This window comes from Lissotriton vulgaris, chromosome 9 (genome assembly GCF_964263255.1).
Source record: "Lissotriton vulgaris chromosome 9, aLisVul1.2, whole genome shotgun sequence".
In the NCBI taxonomy this organism is placed as follows: Eukaryota; Metazoa; Chordata; class Amphibia; order Caudata; family Salamandridae; genus Lissotriton; species Lissotriton vulgaris.
This window is the reverse complement of record NC_141697.1, coordinates 418,009,535-418,030,958: the sequence shown is the minus strand read 5'-3', so window position 1 is coordinate 418,030,958 and position 21,424 is coordinate 418,009,535.

Sequence of the window (21,424 nt, the reverse complement as noted above, 5' to 3'; positions counted from 1 at the left end):
CTGACGCGATTGCAGCGACAGGAGGGGCCTTAAAAGAACTGTGCCCTCGGTGGAGCGGGGGGAACGCTTCGCAAATTACAGCGAGACAGACCTGGGAGAGACCTTGCATTTTTGGGTCCACAGAAGCGCAGGAGCGCCAATGACCAAGCACGCCGCTCTCACCAGCCGCCTCGGGACTACAGATCCCGTCGTCCCTTGCTGCGGCGCCTACCCTGACGCGATTGCAGCGACAGGAGGGGCCTTAAAAGAACTGTGCCCTCGGTGGAGCGGGACGCAAGCGGGACGCCCTGGGCGAAGCCCGAGCCAAGGGCGGGCCCGTCTGTGGCCATCAGGGGCCGTAGGAGGCCGGGCCGGGCCACCCCTTTTGGCTTGTGGACTTGGGACTTGGTGATCACTAATATTAGGTACAGAGGGCAGAGTGGTTGTAGTTGCCCATACAGTAATAGTTGTTGCTGGGTGTCTGATGTGGTTATAACTTCTGTACTCTGGTTGTATAGTTTGTTAATTCTTCAGTATGCCGCTACGGTCGGGTAAAGACCGCTCTGTAGTTCTTCAGACTTCAAAGGGGGTGGTATCAGGCCCGCTGGATGCTTTTATAATCAAAGCTACGGGCATTTTGGAAAAAGAAATAGCGTTGTCAAGAAAAGGTTGTCATTAGACTTAATAAGTGGGAAACGTTCCTCCTTGGGGCATATTGTTTCAGCGACAAGCCCCTTACCCAGTTTACCACCTCCCCTTAATTTGGTTCTTGTACCAGTAGAGATACATAATGACACTGAAGGTTCCCCTCTACTGCATTGTAGCTCTGATACCAACCTTAGTGATGCTGATTCATCTGTGAGTGGAGTAGAAGATAGCATACTATCTGCTACACCATCACTACTAGACTCCTCCTCTGAAGAGGAGACTCTGGAGATGAATCGCCCTGGTAAGAGGAAGCGTAACAAGGGCCGGCAGAAAGGTGGAGTTTCAAAGGCATTAAAAACCGTTAGTCCATCGTTGCCTGTGTCTGATACTCGCCTTTCAAGGGAGGACCCATTGCATACTATACTATCCGGTGACTGTTACCTCCACTATTATTCCCACAAGGGTTCCCCATACTAGCCTAGTAAATACGAATGGAAATAATGTCGACCTGCTGGCGCAAATGGAAATCTTAATTAAGACACTTTTGCTGCCGGTATTAGAGAGAACCAGACTTATGAACCTTAAAATCGACAGTCTAGAGACCCTTATTACAGATAATTCCTGCCTACTTAAAAAACTGGTGCGCTACCAGGCTAAGCAGTTGGTTTCTTCCAGTAGTTCTGGTCATTCTAACTCTAAATCTCAAGGCAATACTTCTACAGCTACTAAGGTTATCCCACCTGGGGAACCGTAAAATGTTAGCAATACTAGACCGGTCCCTAAGGCTAGGAATCCGAAGCCACCTAGTGTCCACAATAAACCTCCTACCCCGGTTACCCAAACTGCTACACCCAAGAAGGCAAGTTTTGAATCTAATGGATTACCATTGTTAAGTACCTCCAAGTCTATGAGCTCTGCACAGGCCTTACCTCGGGGGTAGGCAGTTCTAAATCGACCCCCCATCAAAATGCCAGTATTTGTGTTGCAGTTGGGTGTACACAACCTCCTCAGCGAGTTACTAGAAGAGGGCCTACCATTTGATGCCACACCCTATACTATTGTCCTGACAGGTGTCGCACCCCTTAGGGACGGGCAATCAGAATCACATGGTGATTTAATGAACAAGGTAGCCTTTTGGCTCAATAAAAATCGTCCCATCCCCCCCTCCTCTTCCACAAAGATTCTGACAGTCCGTAGAGTTGATTGGGTGGGTTATTGTGTAAAGGACTTGGAAGGTGATTGCATCCTCATAAACTTTCGGGATCCATGGGTGGTCGACCACATTCGCAGGGAGGCGAGATTCGGAAGAACAGGGGATGTACAATCCTTAAGTTTGTCTTACTTTTATCCAAAAAGGCATGGTCCGCCTCCTCCTAACAATTTTCCATTATACAGACCGGTGGGGAGAATCGTGGTGGAGAGGTTTCACAACTCGCCCTTCTACCAGTGCCTCTCGAACAGGTTTGATCCACTGTCTGGGTTGGAATGCGTTGATTGACTGGGGTATGATCATGGGCCAGATAGCACCAGTAGGGACTCCATAGGATGTAGACAATTGCCCATCTCCCCAGAAAATAGTGCCCTTGAGGAGGATAAAAGCAAGGACTGTGTAGAATCTTGCCCTAAATCACCTTCCCTGAGATCTAGTCCCCTGTGGAGGGCGAATGTTGCATTAGAGGAGGATAGGTGTACCTTAGAGGCAGCCCCAACTTGTAACCAGGTGGGGACAGCTAAAATAGTCTCCTGGAACATGGCAGGGCTAAGGAGTCATATGGATAGTGAAGATTGGGCTGATTTCATTGACTCCTTTGACATTGTCATCTTACAGGAAAGTTGGGCAATTGCCCCGATCCATAGGGCAGGGTACCTAAACTTTTTCAAGCCTGCTATACAGGGCCCAAAGGGTAGACCCTCAGGAGGCTTAGTGGTATGGATAAGGCAGTCAATGGGGTATAGTCTATCGGAGATTTCGGTAGAAAATCCGGACCTCCTGTGTATTAAGCTTAGTAGAGGTAACGATAAGAACTTAGTACTTATAAATATTTACGCTAGAGGACGCCCTGGAGGTCGTAAGCAGCCAGTTATAGATGATCTGGACTCGCTTTTGAGGAAAATAGGCAGCGACAGTTTTTATCCTGGTTGCTGGTGACCTAAACTGTTCATTTGAGCCCCTGAACAGCGTGGGGGAGGATCTGGGGGCTGACGAAGATGCGGCATGGGACATCCCGCCTTTATCACTGACAAGGGGCGTCAAGGGTACTGAGGCAGCACTTCATTGGCTGGGGCTATGTCTGGAGTGGGGGCTGCGTGCTGCTAATGGACGCACGCCCTCTGATAAATCCGGCCACCCGACCTTTAATAATGGGGTCAGTAAGAGTCGTATCGACTATTTTCTTGTTAAAATCGAGCTCTGGTCCCTGGTTATTGACATGGAGGTTGTGGAACGCCCAGAGAGCGATCACAACCCCCTTTCGCTGGGTCTTAAGCTTTTGGGCGTTGGAGGTGGGCCTTCTATTACCGCTTGTTTAACGTCAGAGGTCATTCTGTGTAATGATAGAAAAAGAGTAAAATGGTCTAGGGTAGTTGCAGAATAAAAGATATAGAGGAAGAAGTCGCGAAGACAATGGTTGCAATGGAAGCTGCATCATCCTCCTAGGGGATTATCTCCCAGATTAGTGATCTTCATGACCTGTGCTTTGCGAAATTAAAAACCCTGCTAACAACCCCATTAATACCAAGGAAGGATAAAGCCCGGAACAAATGGTACAATAAGAGTTGTAGGGTAGCGCACAGTAGATTGATTTTAGCGATTAAATCTAGAGACATTGCCGTTATTAGAACGGCTCGGCTGACCTACAAAAAGGCGCTATGGGCCGCGAAGAAGGAGTGGGATGACCGTCATTGGTCAGAGCTCCTTTCGGCATGTCTAACATCAAACCAAATTAAGTTTTGGGAAATCGTTAAGTGGGGTGCGAACCTGGATTCCCAAACCCATGTGAATCACGTCTCCGCGGAAGACTGGGTGGCTTTCTATTCATTGCAGTTTAGAGTTCCGAACGTGGATCAGGACATTCATCAAGAGTTGGAAGTAGTCTTGCTCTCTAACCCTGATTGCTTGCTTGTTTTTAATACCTCTGACACGGGGTATGCCCTAGATGCAGTCCATTCAGGTAGAGCGCCTGGGATGGACGCAATACCCACTGATCTTTTTAAAGTGAATCTAGACATTTGGGTTCCTTACATAACCACGCTTGTGAATGCAATTGCTGCAGGGGCAAGGATCCCGGGCTCCTGGAAAGGGGCGGAGATTCTACCAGTATTTAAAAAAGGAGACCGCTCAGTCCCGGGGAACTATCGCCCTATAAGCCTGATAGATTCTCTTCAAAAAATAACTGCCAGGATGGTACTCGCGAGACTCCAGGGGTGGATAGAGCAAGAAAATATTTTGTCCCCAATGCAAGCTGGATTCAGAGTAGGCACCAGCACCCTAGATCAGGTTTTTAGACTTAATATGTTGTACTGGAAGGTTGTCAAGCTGAGTGGTGGTGCTATTTATGCCGCTTTTGTGGACCTTAAGTCGGCTTACGATTTGGTACCAAGAGAGAAAATGTGGAAATCCATTAGACTCATGGGTCTGCCATCCGAACTTCTCGACTTAGTGGTTAGACTCCATGAAGAAAACTTCGCTAGAGTAAGATGGGGTAAACAAGGTCAGGTGACTGATAGTTTTCCAGTTACACGCGGTGTGCGACAGGGATGTGTGTTGGCTCCCACCTTATTTCTTTTGTTTATCAATCAGGTTGTAAAATTCTTTTCTGATACCCTGACTGCTGCACCATCTTTGGGCGGGTCTAAATACCCGATGTTGATTTTTGCAGATGATACCCTGCTTCTCTCTAAAACACGAGGGGGGTTGCAAATAGCCCTCAACAGGTTCGCAGAGTTTTGTAGGGTTAATGATCTACAGATCAACACAGATAAAACTAAATTTATGGTTTTTAGCAATAAAAGCCCAATTAAAAGCTCTATTACCTTGAATGGTGCCCTGATTGAACAAGTGGACACAATGATGTACCTGTGTGTGACCCTGGACTACCGCTTTAGCTGAAAACCCCAGATCGAGGCTTTATATCTTAAGTTTGTCCGCCTCTCGGGCTGCTTATTACAGGAGCAAAAGAAGTCCCTGACCAAACGTATTGCCCCGGTGATAAAAATCTACAAAGCAAAAATTAATATAGCCATATTATATGGCGCTGATGTGTGGGGGTATAAAGATTTGTCTCTCCTTGTTAAGGCACAAAACAAATTCTTGCGAAATTTGGTGGATCTTCCTCAATCTACACCCACCAAACCATTGTTGCTAGATTTGGGCTGCAAACCCTTCAATGACTTGGCCCGCTTCCGTCTGGTGGCCCTGTGGCGACGGCTCTGGACCACACCAGAGCTTAGCCTATTTGCCAAGGAACTGGACGAAGTTAAGTCATTGTGGGGCGCATCTCAAATCCCCTGGCTAAGGGAAATAAAATCTGTGCTGGAAGAGATGGGGCTCAACCACCTTTGGTCTAACCCGGGGGGTTCCCCCTTTCCATATAAACAGGATTTCAAGGACCTATACTGGGCCTCAGTAAAGCATCTAGCAGTGGTCCAGTCAGACGCCACTAACTTAACTGGACTTTTTTTGATACATAAACTGACCCCTTCCTTAGAACCTTACTGGGATGTGATCACTAAAACTCTCGACCGGAAATTATACCATCAGTTCCGTGTTGGGTCACTCCCAGTCAATTCCTTTGCCGGGAAATGGTCTGCGAACTCAAATTATACTTGTCCTTGGTGCCCCAACCATTCAGAAAGCATGGGTCATTTTTTCTTTGGATGCCCAGCCTACCCTGTTCCACGGTTAAAATGGCTTAAACCCCTATGTAGTACTCTTGAAATCAAAGGGTTCTTAGAATCCATGAGGATATTTCGTACTAACACATCTGAGTTGGTAGTGGTCGGTGTGGCTAAGTACCTAGGCTGGGCATGGATTATTCGAACTAGGAACCCCAATGTCTTTTAATGCTTGTTTTTATATATTTTATATTTTGATAACGTTGGCTGTTATTATAACTAGAAGTCTTTATTAAACAGTTTATTAAATTGTTTAATATTTTTTTAGATGAAGAAAATTTTTAGATGATGATTGTTATCATGGTTTTATAAAATTTTGGTGTTTTTATGTACTGTCTTTTATGAATTGATATTCAAAATAAAGACTTTTGAACTGAACTGAGTAGCAGAAATGCATTCGCCAGAACAACTTGTTTAATTAAGTGTCTCCAGATGAAATTTCCCCTGCGTGGCTTCTGCACTTTTCTTTGGAAGGTCATTCTTTGCACAAATATCGCGTTTGCCAGACACGCGAATGAGACACTCCCGCTTCACAAAGAAGGCTTGGACAACGCTGGCTCTGCTGCGGCAATTTTTTCTGTTTATAAGTGTTTGGATGGTCCAGGCTCGCTCGTTGATTGGGAGGAGAAAGGGCGGTTGTGGAGCCATTGGCCTCATGTTGGGCGGCATGCATTGTCACTGCTGCCCCCGTCGTATGGACTCCTGATTCCCGGGGTTGAAGCGGTTAGGGGACCGAAGGAGGCATCTAAATTGAACTTTTCAGCAGGAAGATGAATTTTAACCACATGATGCACACTCTGCACTCCCCGCACTTTCACATGGTGATTACCCTACCCCTGCACAACACCTACCGGCTTCCATCTACAATGGTTTCTGGGCTTTGGAGTTCACAGATACACCGTGAGCTCTCACAGGTGTGCGGACCATCGAGGGGCGGAGCCGATTTGAAACTGTTCAAAAGGAGGCGGGACGCTATCATACCTGGTGGCTAATACTCCTGGACTATGTTGAGCGCTGTGGAAGGCTGAATGAATAGCCGAAATGCATTCGCCAGAACAACTTGTTTAATAAAGTGTCTCCAGATGAAATGTTCCCAGTGTGGCTTCTGCACTTTTCTTTGGAAGGTGATTCTTTGCACAAATATCGCGTTTGCCAGACACGCGAATGAGAGGCTCCCACTTCACAAAATAGGATTAACCAACGCTGGCTCTGCTGCGGCAATTTTTTCTGTTTATAAGTGTTTGGATGGTCCAGGCTCGCTCGGCGATTGGGAAGAGAAAGGGGGGTTGTGGAACCGTTGGCCTCATGTTGGGCGGCATGCATTGTCACTGCTGCCCCCGTCGTATGGACTCCTGATTCCCGGGGTTGAAGCGGTTAGGGGACCGAAGGAGGCATCTAAATTGAACTTTTCAGCAGGAAGATGAATTTTAACCACGTGATGCACACCCTGCACTCCCCGCACTTTCACATTGTGATTACCCTACCCCTGCGCAACACTTACCGGATTCCATCTACAATGGTTTCTGGGCTTTGGAGTTCACAGATACACCGTGAGCTCTCACAGGTGTGCGGACCATCGAGGGGGGGAGCGGATTTGAAACTGTTCAAAAGGAGGCGGGACGCTATCATACCTGGTGGCTAATCCTCCTGGACTATGTTGGGCGCTGAGGAAGGCTGAATGAGTAGCCGAAATGCATTCGCCAGAACAACTTGTTTAATAAAGTGCCTCCAGACGAAATTTCCCCTGCGTGGCTTCTGCACTTTTCTTTGGAAGGTGATTCTTTGCACAAAAATCGTGTTTGCCAGACACGCGAATGAGAGGCTCCCGCTTCACAAAGAAGGCTTGGACAACGCTGCCTCTGCTGCGGCAATTTTTTCTGTTTCCAAGTGTTTGGATGGTCCAGGCTCGCCTCGGCGATTGGGAAGAGAAAGGGCGGTTGTGGAGCCATTGGCCTCATGTTGGGCAGCATGCATTGTCACTGCTGCCCCCGTCGTATGGATTCCTGATTCCCGGGGTTGTAGCAGTTAGGGGACTGAAGGAGGTATCTAAATTGAACTTTTCAGCAGGAAGATGAATTTTAACCACACGATGCACACCCTGCACTCCCCGCACTTTCACATGGTGATTACCCTACCCCTGCGCAACACTTACCGGCTCCATCTACAATGGTTTCTGGGCTTTGGAGTTCACAGATACACCGTGAGCTCTCACAGGTGTGCGGATCATTGAGGGGCGGAGCGGATTTGGAACTGTTCAAGAGGAGGCGGGACGCTATCATACCTGGTGGCTAATCCTCCTGGACTATGTTGGGCGCTGAGGAAGGCTGAATGAGTAGCCGAAATGCATTCGCCAGAACAACTTGTTTAATAAAGTGTCTCCAGATGAAATTTCCCCTACGTGGCTTCTGCACTTTTCTTTGGAAGGTCATTCTTTGCACAAATATCGCGTTTTCCAGACACGCGAATGAGAGACTCCCGCTTCACAAAGAAGGCTTGGACAACGCTGGCTCTGCTGTGGCACTTTTTTCTGTTTCCAAGTGTTTGGATGGTCCAGGCTCGCCTCGGTGATTGGGAAGAGAAAGGGCGTTTGTGGAACCATTGGCCTCATGTTGGGCGGCATGCATTGTCACTGCTGCCCCCGTCGTATGGACTCCTGATTCCCGGGGTTGAAGTGGTTAGGGGACTGAAGGAGGCATCTAAATTGAACTTTTCAGCAGGAAGATGAATTTTAACCACATGATGCACACCCTGCACTCCCCGCACTTTCACATGGTGATTACCCTACCCCTGCGCAACACTTACCGGCTTCCATCTACAATGGTTTCTGGGCTTTGGAGTTCACAGATACACCGTGAGCTCTCACAGGTGTGCGGACCATCGAGGGGCGAAGCGGATTTGAAACTGTTCAAAAGAAGGCGGGACACTATCATACCTGGTGGCTAATCCTCCTGGACTATGTTGGGCGCTGAGGAAGGCTGAATGAGCAGCCGAAATGCATTCGCTAGAACAACTTGTTTAATAAAGTGTCTCCAGACGAAATTTCCCCTGCGTGGCTTCTGCACTTTTCTTTGGAAGGTGATTCTTTGCACAAATATCGCGTTTGCCAGACACGCGAATGAGAGGCTCCCGCTTCACAAAGAAGTCTTGGACAGCGCTGGCTTTGCTGCGGCAATTTTTTCTGTTTCCAAGTGTTTGGATGGTCCAGGCTCGCCTCGGCGATTGGGAAGAGAAAGGGCGGTTGTGGAGCCATTGGCCTCATGTTGGGCGGCATGCATTGTCACTGCTGCCCCCGTCGTATGGACTCCTGATTCCCGGGGTTGAAGCAGTTAGGGGACTTAAGGAGGCATCTAAATTGAACTTTTCAGCAGGAAGATGAATTTTAACCACACGATGCACACCCTGCACTCCCCGCACTTTCACATGGTGATTACCCTACCCCTGCGCAACACTTACCGGCTTCCGTCTACAATGGTTTCTGGGCTTTGGAGTTCACAGATACACGTGAGCTCTCACAGGTGTGCGCACCATCGAGGGGCGGAGCTGATTTGAAACTGTTCAAAATGAGGCGGGACGCTATCATACCTGGTGCTAATCCTCCTGGACTATGTTGGGCGCTGAGGAAGGCTGAATGAATAGCCGAAATGCATTCACCAGAACAACTTGTTTAATAAAGTGTCTCCAGATGAAATTTCCCCTGCGTGGCTTCTGCACTTTTCTTTGGAAGGTGATTCTTTGTGCAAATATCGCGTTTGCCAGACACGCGAATGAGAGGCTCCCGCTTCACAAAGAAGGCTTGGACAACGCTGGCTCTGCTGTGGCAATTTTTTCTGTTTATAAGTGTTTGGATGGTCCAGGCTCGCTCGGCGATTGGGAAGAGAAAGGGCGGTTCTGGAGCCATTGGCCTCATGTTGGGCGGCATGCATTGTCACTGCTGCCCCCGTCGTATGGACTCCTGATTCCTGGGGTTGAAGCAGTTAGGGGACTGAAGGAGGCATCTATATTGAACTTTTCAGCAGGAAGATGAATTTTAACCACACGATGCACACCCTGCACTCCCCGCAGTTTCACATGGTGATTACCCTACCCCTGCGCAACACTTACCGGCTTCCATCTACAATGGTTTCTGAGCTTTGGAGTTCACAGATACACCGTGAGCTCTCACAGGTGTGCGGACCATCGAGGGGCGGAGCCTATTTGAAACTGTTCAAAAGGAGGCGGGACGCTATCATACCTGGTGGCTAATCCTCCTGGACTATGTTGGGCGCTGAGGAAGGCTGAATGAATAGCCGAAATGCATTCGCCAGAACAACTTGTTTAATAAAGTGTCTCCAGATGAAATTTTCCCTGCGTGGCGTCTGCACTTTTCTTTGGAAGGTGATTCTTTGCACAAATATCGCGTTTGCCAGACACGCGAATGAGAGGCTCCCACTTCACAAAGAAGGCTTAACTAACGCTGGCTCTGCTGCGGCAATTTTTTCTGTTTATAAGTGTTTGGATGGTCCAGGCTCGCTCATCGATTGGGAAGAGAAAGGGCGGTTGTGGAGCCATTGGCCTCATGTTGGGCTGCATGCATTGTCACTTCTGCCCCGGTCGTATGGACTCCTGATTCCCGGGGTTGAAACGGATAGGGGACCGAAGGAGGCACCTAAATTGAACTTTTTAGCAGGAAGATGAATTTTTAACCACACGATGCACACTCTGCCTTCCCCGCCCTTTCACATGGTGATTACCCTACCCCTGCGCAACACTTACCGGCTTCCATCTACAATGGTTTCTGGGCTTTGGAGTTCACAGATACAACGTGAGCTCTCACAGGTGTGCGGACCATCGAGGGGGGGAGCGGATTTGAAACTGTTCAAAAGGAGGCGGGACGCTATCATACCTGATGGCTAATCCTCCTGGACTATGTTGGGCGCTGAGGAAGGCTGAATGAGTAGCCGAAATGCATTCGCCAGAACAACTTGTTTAATAAAGTGCCTCCAGACGAAATTTCCCCTGCGTGGTTTCTGCACTTTTCTTTGGAAGGTGATTCTTTGCACAAATATTGCGTTTGCCAGACACGCGAATGGGAGGCTCCCGCTTCACAAAGAAGGCTTGGACAACGCTGCCTCTGCTGCGGCAATTTTTTCTGTTTCCAAGTGTTTGGATGGTCCAGGCTCGCCTCGGGGATTGGGAAGAGAAAGGGCGGTTGTGGAGCCATTGGCCTCATGTTGGGCGGCATGCATTGTCACTGCTGCCCCCGTCGTATGGACTCCTGATTCCCAGGGTTGTAGCAGTTAGGGGACTGAAGGAGGTATCTAAATTGAACTTTTCAGCAGGAAGATGAATTTTAACCCCACGATGCACACCCTGCACTCCCCGCACTTTCACATGGTGATTACCCTGCGCAACACTTACCGGCTTCCATCTACAATGGTTTCTGGGCTTTGGAGTTCACAGATACACCGTGAGCTCTCATAGGTGTGCGGACCATTGAGGGGCGGAGCGGATTTGGAACTGTTCAAAAGGAGGCGGGACGCTATCATACCTGGTGGCTAATCCTCCTGGACTATGTTGGGCGCTGAGGAAGGCTGAATGAGTAGCCGAAATGCATTCGCCAGAACAACTTGTTTAATAAAGTGTCTCCAGATGAAATTTCCCCTGCGTGGCTTCTGCACTTTTCTTTGGAAGGTCATTCTTTGCACAAATATCGCGTTTGCCAGACATGCGAATGAGAGACTCCCGCTTCACAAAGAAGGCTTGGACAACGCTGGCTCTGCTGCGGCAATTTTTTCTGTTTATAAGTGTTTGGATGGTCTAGGCTCGCTCGTCGATTGGGAAGAGAAAGGGCGGTTGTGGAGCCATTGGCCTCATGTTGGGCTGCATGCATTGTCACTTCTGCCCCCGTCGTATGGACTCCTGATTCCCGGGGTTGAAGCGGTTAGGGGACTGAAGGAGGCACCTAAATTGAACTTTTCAGCAGGAAGATGATTTTTATTCACACGATGCACACCCTACCCCTGTGCAATACTTACCGGCTTCCATCTACAATGGTTTTTGGGCTTTGGAGTTCACAGATACACCGTGAGCTCTCACAGGTGTGCTTACCATCGAGGGGCGGAGCGGATTTGAAAATGTTCAAAAGGAGGCGGACGCTATCATACCTGGTGGCTAATCCTCCTTGACTATGTTTGGCGCTGAGGAAGGCATAACATTCTAAAATAAAATTGTACATCCTAGCATTAAGGGCCAACGGCAAGGTCTTAACCGGTGTCAGATCCCTACTACCAAATTCCCGCCCTCACGGTCTGAGTGGCGCATGCGCAGAGGACTTTACCCTTGCTGCCAACTGTAACTTCCCTTGTCGTGGGGGCCCCCTTTCACTCGACGCCATCTTAAAGGTCATCCGAGTTCTCGTGCGAGGTATCCGTAAGAAGGACAGCGTGGACTCCCCCCCTTCCCCACACTCTCTTCCGCCGGAGCGGATATCCGGCCCCCGGGAAATTCGTAGGAGGGGCATATAGCCGTCTCCCCCTGGGAGGGGCCTATGGCCGTCTCCCCCTGGGTGACCCATCCGTAGTGGTTGCCGCCCCCCCGTGGGAGGGGCCAATAGCCGCCTCCCCCCGGGCGCTCCCATCCATACTGGGTGGCGCCCCCCCTAGGGACCTTGAAATCACTGCTCACCGATCATGACCTTACCGCCACAGGCCGGATAGTTGACCGACTATCCGGGCCCCCCACACCTCCTAAAGGTCATGTCTCCTCAATGCCCTTAGCCATGCTACGAAGTCTCCTATGAGTAATTCATTCCCAGCCCTGGACAGGTGCACCCCATCATTCAAATAATAGTGATCACCCCGGATACACCTGTGAGGAATGCTTTGTAAGTGAGTAGAGCGAAACAGTTTCTCGATCTTGTTGTTGACCCTCTTTACCGAGTGGTTCAACGCCGACACAGACAGCCCCCCCCCCGCCAAACTTTTCTGGGAATCATGTGGGACCAAGCAATCGTACACCCCGGAAGCCTCTTGGACAACCAGCTGACTGCTGACAATATGTGCTCCAGCAATACCCGTCTTCCCAGCCTTACTAAGTCGTTGCCTCCCAGATGCACTATGATTACAGATGGCGGTGACCTTTGCCGCCCTAACAGTTCCTCCAGATAGCTCTGAAACTGGTCAAAACAGAGGCCTCCCTTCCCATGGAAGGACACTCTGAACCCATACTCTTCAGATGCGTGGATCGCGTCACCTGCCTTGAATATGTCCCCGGCACGCCTCACGTATGAGTAGCCCACGACCCATACCACTTGATCTCCAGTCGGCGATCCTTTCCCGCTGGTCCTTTGGTGTTGGGCCGATCCCAATTTTCGCCCCGCGTTACAGGCTTGGGAAACTGTAATCCAAACAAAAGACAACAAGCGTGAGTGCATTTCATCAGTCTTTTACAACATGTGCAGTCGCACATACCTCTTGAAACAGTTCGAGGACCAACGGCCTAACTGTTTCACTTCCTCCGTACCCAGACCCCGAGCCGTAGCCTCAGTAGCGGCCCCTATTCTGAATGAGTGGGTCCCAAAATCGCACGGGTTCAAGCCCACCGCAGCAATTGTAATTGCCAGCACCCTCCGAAACTGAAATCTCGTCAACGGGGCGCCGTACTGGTGTCTAAGCAGGGTCCCCCCCCATGTTGCCGATCTCTGTGCCAGGTAGTCCTCTAAATACCTTATGGGACAACTGGGGCTCCCTCGGGCGCGCTGCAGAACCACACTACTCCCCAAAGCTTCCTGGTCAGTTTTGGACCTGGCTATCGAGATCAACAGAGAATCACCCCGTAATTGAACATGATCCCTGCATAGACCTCCCTCCACATCCTTCTTGTTCCTTGCTACGAGTTCACTTACCCGCATGGCCCCATGGAATGCCAATGCGAACGCCGCTCGGAACAGAATTACCTCGGTGGGCGATGAGTATGTCTCATCCAGTTTAGCTAGTAGTAAGGACAATCTGTCTAGCCCAATCGGGTGCCTTTTATCTTGTCTGCGCCCTTCCAGGCGCTGCCAACCGCGGAGGGCCTTCTTGACTAAGAAGGAACCTGTTGGGTCCCGTATACCGTGGAGCTGTGCCATGAAAGATATGGCCGCCCTATATCTGTTGGCGGTTGCCGCCGATAGGCCTTCCTTATGAAGCGCCACCAAAAACCCGAGGAAGGACTCCTCCCGCCCCCAGCTATGTCCCCCTACCAGCCCTAAAAAGGCGCAGTATGAACGGAACGCTCCTTCATAAGCTTTCCTTGTCCTGGGCGCTAAACTGGCTGCCACGAGGTCTTGTAATCCGGGGCACCGATCTGCCATAGTGCGTCGGGGAACGGTGCCGCCACTAGGTCCGCTGTAGGTAGATAACCCCTGAAGGCCTGCATGTGTGAACGAGAGAGTGCATCTGCTGCATTATTCAGGACACCCGGCACATGCCTTGCCCTGAATTGTACATTCAATTTCATGCATCGCAATACAATTTCTTTCAACAGTCTCAAGATCCACTTGCATCGTGCAGCCTGGTGATTAATACACTCGACCACCGTCATGTTATCTGACCAAAACACCACTGAGCGGTTCCTAAAGTCTTCCGGCCATCCCAACAGAGCCACCCAAATGGGGAATAGCTCCAGGAACCCAATGTTACCTGTTAGACCACTTGAATGCCACCACGCCGGCCATGTCCGCGCCGACCTTCGGTTACCAAAGATCGCACCAAATCCCACACTCCCAGCCGAGTCGGTCCACAAGCCCAGTTCGTCAGACGATGCTGGGGGTTTATTCCACGCTACTCGACCGTTGAAATCCGCCAGGAATGCTAACCAAATGCGCATGTCCTGGCGAACCTCTGCCGACAGTCTAGTGCGGTGGTGTCCTTCTTTGAGGCCTACCATAGCTTGTGCAATGGAACGTGAGAAGGGGCGAGCCATCGGTATCACTTTTAAGGCAAAATTAAGCTGACCCACTGTCTGTTGTAACTGGTGTAGGGTAACCTTGTCCTTACGGAGACATTGTATCAAGGAAGCCCTGAACTTGGCCACCTTCTCAATTGGCAGACGGAAACACCCCTCCACTGAGTCGAGCTCAATCCCCAGAAACTCCAGTGAGGTAGATGGCCCCACCTTCTTACCTGGCGCCAATGGGACCCCAAACTCCCGCATGAGTGTGCAGAAGTCCTGCAGTGTTTGCGCACATTCCGTAGTGTTCGCCGGACCTAGAAAAAGGCAGTCATCCAAATAGTGCATTACCTGTCTATGCCCTGTGGACTCGGTGAACGCCCATTCCAAAAAGGAGCTGAACATTTCAAAATAGGCACATGAAATTGAACAACCCATGGGCATACATTTATCCATATAATATTTCCTTTGGAATGTGAATCCCAGCAAGCGCTGGTCCTGAGGGTGTACCGGGAGCAACCTGAATGCCGATTCGATGTCTGATTTTGCCAACAGTGCACCGGGGCCCAGGCGATTCAGCAGAATGACGGCATCATCTAAAGATGCGTATCGAACTGAGCACACCTCAGGGTCAATAGCCTTATTTACCGAGGCCCCCTTAGGGGCCGACAGATTGTGGATGAGTCTATACTCCCCCGGGTCCTTCTTCGGAACCACTCCTAAAGGTGAACACACAAATTCCGCAACTGGCGGGTAGGCAAATGGCCCCGCTACTCGTCCCAAGCTGACCTCTTTCGCTATTTTCTTGGCGGCCACCGCCGGGTTATGTTGAATAGACAGTTGGTTCTTACAGAAGGGGCTCCCCCGAAAATTTCCCGCCGGGATTTTGAAGCCATACAGAAAGCCATTCCTCAAAATCCCGGCGGATACATGATCTGGGTATCGGTTCAGCCAGGGGGTCAAAGCCAAGATATCAATGGGCGAAGATGTTTGCTTCCAAGGCACCACCTCAATCCTGCTTGGATCCCCCCTTTCCTCCCGCACCATTGGACTTGGATCGACAGCTAAGTTCTGGGTGTGAGGAATTCCCACAGCCCGAACAAGCATGCCGGAACCTACACGTTCCCTGAGGCCTGTTACAGGTTCCCTTGTTGAAACCCCAACAAACCCCTCGCTTGCCTCCATTCCCGCCGGATCTGGGATGTGACTCCCCTCCGGCGCTCGCTCGAAAGGGTTGTGCCGGCTTCTGTTGGAATGTCCACGAAACGCTCGTGCTTGGCACCGACGTACCCCCCGGTCCCGGCAAAAGCTGATTATGCCACGACACCGTGTCCAGACAATCCCATGTTAAAGCCTCGTTAAACTCTTTTGCTTTTCTAAATTTAACGTCATAACCCTTCCATTCATTTCCCCCGTACATTGCATAGAAAATCATGATCCTGTTCTGGTAACATGATAAGTCGGGCAACACTTCAGGTTTACGCTCACCCATTACTGCCGTAAAAATAGAAAAGGCCCTGACCCAGTTCACCATGGTCTCATCGACCCTGAATTCCGCCATCTTGGCTCGCCATACGCTGGGGTGCCACAAATCTTTCTGGGTCTTTGCATATTCTACCTCACGATGGTCAGTCAAAAGTGAAAACATGTTGATGTATTTGTCCCCCCATATCATTTCTTTCGTAGCCGCAGGAATGTGCTGTGACAAACTTTCCCACCTTGAAGGTACTGAACTCTCCCCCACCAATGGCAATGGTCTCTTACCGGGTTCAGCCGCCGTGTCCGTTGTCTTCGCTCGACCATCCGTCGTGATCCCCGTCGCTACCTGCGGGGGAATATAAGGTACATTCGCTGTCCCGGCATCCCTTGACTGCCGCAACTGCTCAATAATTAGTCTGGCTTCCTCAGCCGGATCGCCCGCAGCCCCCGATCCCCCTGCTCTCTTCTTTAGCCAAGGTAATACTGCTGCTAACTGAAGGGCCAGTTCCGGGGGCATTTGGTCATCCTCAACTGGCGTTATCACTAAGGGGATTGGTAAACCCCCATCCGGACCTGGTACCGGGCTATCTACCGGCGCGACTGGGTTGTCTGTGCCCGGGCTCGATGGAGGCACTTCTGGGACTGGGACCTCCCTGGAACCTGCCCTCCCCTTGTTCCTCTTACCCTTACCCTCTGGGGCGACATTCGGCAAGGCCGGTCTTATGACTTTTTTAGGCCGCCCGAGGGGGTGTTCTGGGCCGCCATCTGCTTCTTGATGGCCGCTAGGCCCCGACCGAGTGCATCCACTTTACCCATTTTCCGGTCCATCACCGCTACTCGGTTCACCAAGGTGCGTAGCATCTTCTCCATCTCGGAGCTCTTTCCCGCTTTCTTGTCAGACATGCCTTCGGTTACTCCGTCCGACTTGATCCACAAGGGACTAGATCTTCCACACGCCTGACACTGAAAGAGAAACAACAAAGATTACAAGTTCTCAAAATTGCCGCTTGTTCCTTTGAGGGCTCACGAGCGACGAGTGGTGCAGCCTTCAGAGCACAGGAAAAAGAGGACGCTTAGTTGGATTCCTTCTCTATTTATCCATCTGTGGGAGGGCGGGGGCCCACCTTGGGTACGCCCATCCGTGCGCGGACTTCCGGGCGGGTGTTTCGGACAACCCCTTCTGGGCGGGAAGGGCGTGCTCCGGCTACGCTGCTTTGGGCATACCAGCCGAGACATGCCCCCCGCCCACAACGGTTTCCCGGGGGGATCGGGGCACCCATCTATACATTCGGGGGGACCGAGTGGTCTTCCCTTTCCATTTGCATGGATGTGAATTAGATGTTAAGAAGATTTGTGCAGAAATTGAGGTAAGTTATTTTGGTCCAGAGGAAGATAATGCAGAAACTGATATAATTATAGAAGGAAATGTGTTAGAAAATGTTGGAAATGTTAATATTGAAAATTTTGAACAGGAAATAATAAAGTTTAAGGTAATTGCAGGTGAGAAACCAAATTTTTCTTGTGTCTGTTGTCGACGCATTCATTACAAAAGTTAAACTAGGTTAGTTGATTTATATTTAAAAAGTGAAGATGAAAGTAATAGTCAATGGAAAGATTTTGCAACTTATTTGTTGGTGGAAAACTATTTTGATTTGGGTTTTGAGCAATGTATTTGTAAATATTGTTATAAGAAATTAAATGAAAATAAAATGCCTGCTAGAGGTGTCCATAATAATCTAGAGTTGGTAAATATTCCATCAGAATTGATGGATTTAAATACTTATGAGACTATTCTGATTCAATGTGTACATCCTTTTCAGGCTATTGTTCGTATGGAGCCTAAGACTGGTAAATTAAATCCTTCAGATTTACAAAGAGGATTAAAGGGTAGAGTTGTATATTTGCCACTTGATTTAAAAAAAATATAGAAACAATTGGTGTTGAAAATGTAGAAGAGGAACCTCTAGTTATTCTAGTTAATGGTGTACCTACAAAGAGTAAGAAAATCTGGCAAGATTTAGTGGATGTTAGAAAAGTCAAAAAGGCAACGTTGTATTTAGTCCAAAACAAAAAGTACTATAAAGATGTATATGTAGAAGAAGAAGAAGTAAGTGAAGAAGAGGAGAATGATTTGTCTATTGGACAAATTGCAAAAGTTGACTTATCCAGAAGTGAAGAAATTTATGAGCATTACAGTGTTCATCCACTGCATTCCAAAGAAGCAATAAGGAATGCTATTGAGGTATTTCAGATGAAAAAGGCGAAAGGAAATCCTATTAGTGTGTGGGAAGAAAGTTTGGAAGGTCGTTGTTTTCCACAGTTATTTCCTACAGGTGAAGGTACATGATATGATGATCGACCTATGCAGATTCCTGCATCTGAGTACCGGACAACAAGATTATATGCAGAAGATCTGAGGTTTCGCCAATGCATTCCATATTTGTTTCATCTTCTGTTTGAGAGTGACTTATCTGGTCTGTCTTATGCAGTAAACCATATCTTAAAAGGTGGAGTTCATCTGCAAAATATTTCAGCAAAGGAATTTATGGATAAAGTGCAACAGAAAGATAGTGTTTTGGATTCACACCTAATTAATTTAATGGCTTGTCAGCGTGGTACTAATGAGTATTGGTACCGTCGTCATGGAGATTTGAAGTGCATGCTTAGAAACTTAGGAGCACCTACATGGTTTTTAACTCTAAGCTGTGCAGAGTATGCTTGGGAAGATTTACTTGAATTTCTTCGGGAGGCGAATGCAAACATAGAAAATATAAACTACAAGACACCTGGAGAACTGTGTTCGTTAGATCCAGTTAATGTTTGCAGATATTTTAATCATAGATTTGAAGCTATGATGTCTTTTATTATAAACAAGAAAAATCCGCCTCTTGGTGAAGTACTGGATTTCTTTTGGAGAAAAGAGTATCAAGCAAGAGGTGCTCCTCATATTCATATGCTGTTATGGATCAAGGATGCTCCTAAATTTGGAACAGACTCGGATGAGACTGTACTGTCTTTTATTGAACAGTATGCCACTTGTGACATACCTAATAGTACAACTGATAAGGACTTAAGAGGAAAAGTGTTAAGTTTTCAAAGTCATCGTTGTGGAAAATATTGTCATCGAAAATTCAAATCAAAGAGTAAATTCTACACCAAATGTCGTTTTGGATTTGCACGACCGGTACTTTCAAAAGGAAGAGTCAACAATTTGATATCATGTTTGCGACATAATATCAGAAGAAGGTCACCTAAAAATACGTACAATTTAAGAAGAGGTGAAGAATCCAAATATATAAATGACTATAACCCAGTCATTTTGTCCATGTGGAATGCTAACATGGACATACAATATGTTGCAGACAACTCTATTGCTGTGGCTCGATATGTAACGTCTTACATCACGAAATCTGAAAAGACGGAACTGAAGGAGATGTGGGAAGACATTTCTCATGAAAAGAGCTTAAGCAAGAAATTGTATACGTACAGTTTGAAGATGTTGTCTCATCGAGAAATTGGAGCATATGAATGTTGTGACCGGTTATCATCAGCAAGTGTTTATGCAAAATCAAGGACTATTCTCTGGGTGAGTTTGGGTCTTGCAGAAACACGAAACCGTGTTCTGAAACCTGTGCAAGAAATTGAATATTTAGCCCAGAAAGAACCAAACAGTACAGACATTTTGAAAACAAATATGTTGGATACATAAAGTATCCAACATATCCAAGTGTGTGTTAGAACTCCTGAGGCACAGCCGGGAGCACTTCGCATTTACTGCTTTTAATCATTTTAAAAATCTTTTGTGTGATACTTTGTTTACCTTAAGTTCCCGCTCTCCGCCCACTTTGCATCAAGGTCAGGGCTTCCCCGCGCAGCCGATTGAGCGCTGCTGCGGGTTTCAAAACTGCCGCCATTTTGCCAGCCAGGCGACGCCCACTGCTTCTGGACACGCCCCCCGCCGACACTATATAAGAGCGCTGATTGCGAGCGCGATTTGAAAGTGTTTGTTAGAACTCCTGAGGCACAGCCGGGAGCACTTCGCATTTACTGCTTTTAATCATTTTAAAAATCTTTTGTGTGATACTTTGTTTACCTTAAGTTCCCGCTCTCTGCCCACTTTGCATCAAGGTCGGGGCTTCCCCGCGCAGCCGATTGAGCGCTGCTGCGGGTTTCAAAACTGTAGTATCATCCTCATTCTACACCATGAGAATGATTAAAAAACTCCTACCCTATCTCCCCATGAGTATGGCAAAATCTCTGATCAGCGCACTTGTCATGGCCCGCATAGATTATTGCAATGCCCTTCTAGTTAATGCTCAAGAAGGTGTCCTAAAAAAGCTGCAATTGGTGCAGAATGCTGCGGCCAGATTGATCACAGCATCTCCCAAGTATACCTTCATATCTGGCACAATTGAAAAGCTTCACTGGTTACAAAAACAATGGAGGAGTTACCCCTCAAATAATTAGAAGGAGAAAATCTCTCACAGAGGGTGAAAGTGCTCAATTCAGCACAGTCTATCCCAACCTGTCAGTGGATAATGCATATCCTTGTAGAAGACCCCTCACTCACCAACCTGGTTGGTGACATGCTTCATCATCGGGGTCCCACCCCATAGGCCGAGTGCCTATAGGGTGTGCTGCGACTCCTGATTACAGAGGAGCGGGTTGTTTTCTTTTATGTGTTCAGGGCGAAAAATAAGTGAATTTAAAAAGGGCCAATACTACTCACTGCAAGTTTTATTCTTGAGTGCTTGAACCCTAATAAAAATGTGTAACACCTATGCCTAATTAGGTAGACTTCGGTGTGAAAAAAGAAGTGTCTTTAAAAATAGCTAAGTGTGCTATGTGAAGTGTAATTAGTGCTATAGGTTAAAAAGGTCTACATGTTTCAACCATTGTATTAAGTCAAAGGTTTTCGTCAGGACCGTGAGAATGAACTGGGTGGTCCGCACACGCTAAGGTGCGTCCTGCCCTAGTCCACGATAGAGTACACAAATTGTGAACTCGTGTGAAAAAAGGGTGCAATTTCTTTAATTCAAAGAAAAAACCTGTAAAGAAACAGGGAAAACAGAAAGACAGGGAGGGGTTACATACAGGGGATGACTACACACATGTAATACATTTAACATACATAGCCAGTGTGTTTCATCAGTCAATACATGGGATGATGCCCATGTTACAGTCAGACAGTAGGATCCATCTGTTAAGCGACAGTACTACAGTGCTATTACCGGACTGTGACTAATGAGCCATGAATCAGTGCCAAAGGAGTGGTGTCGATATGGTTTTGGCATCTGCTAATGACTAGTGACAAAAAGGGGGGAAAACGTACTATGGGCCAGTGATCATACTGGTGCTGCGGGGTGATCGGATGCACAGAACTGTGAGCACTCGTGAAGGCGTTTAAACTTGAGACTGGTATATGATTGATTTCTTACACTCCCTTTGCGGAATTACGGCATCATGGGCGCCAATGCTTCCAAGACGGCAAGAGTCCGTCTCCTGAAAGTGGGTA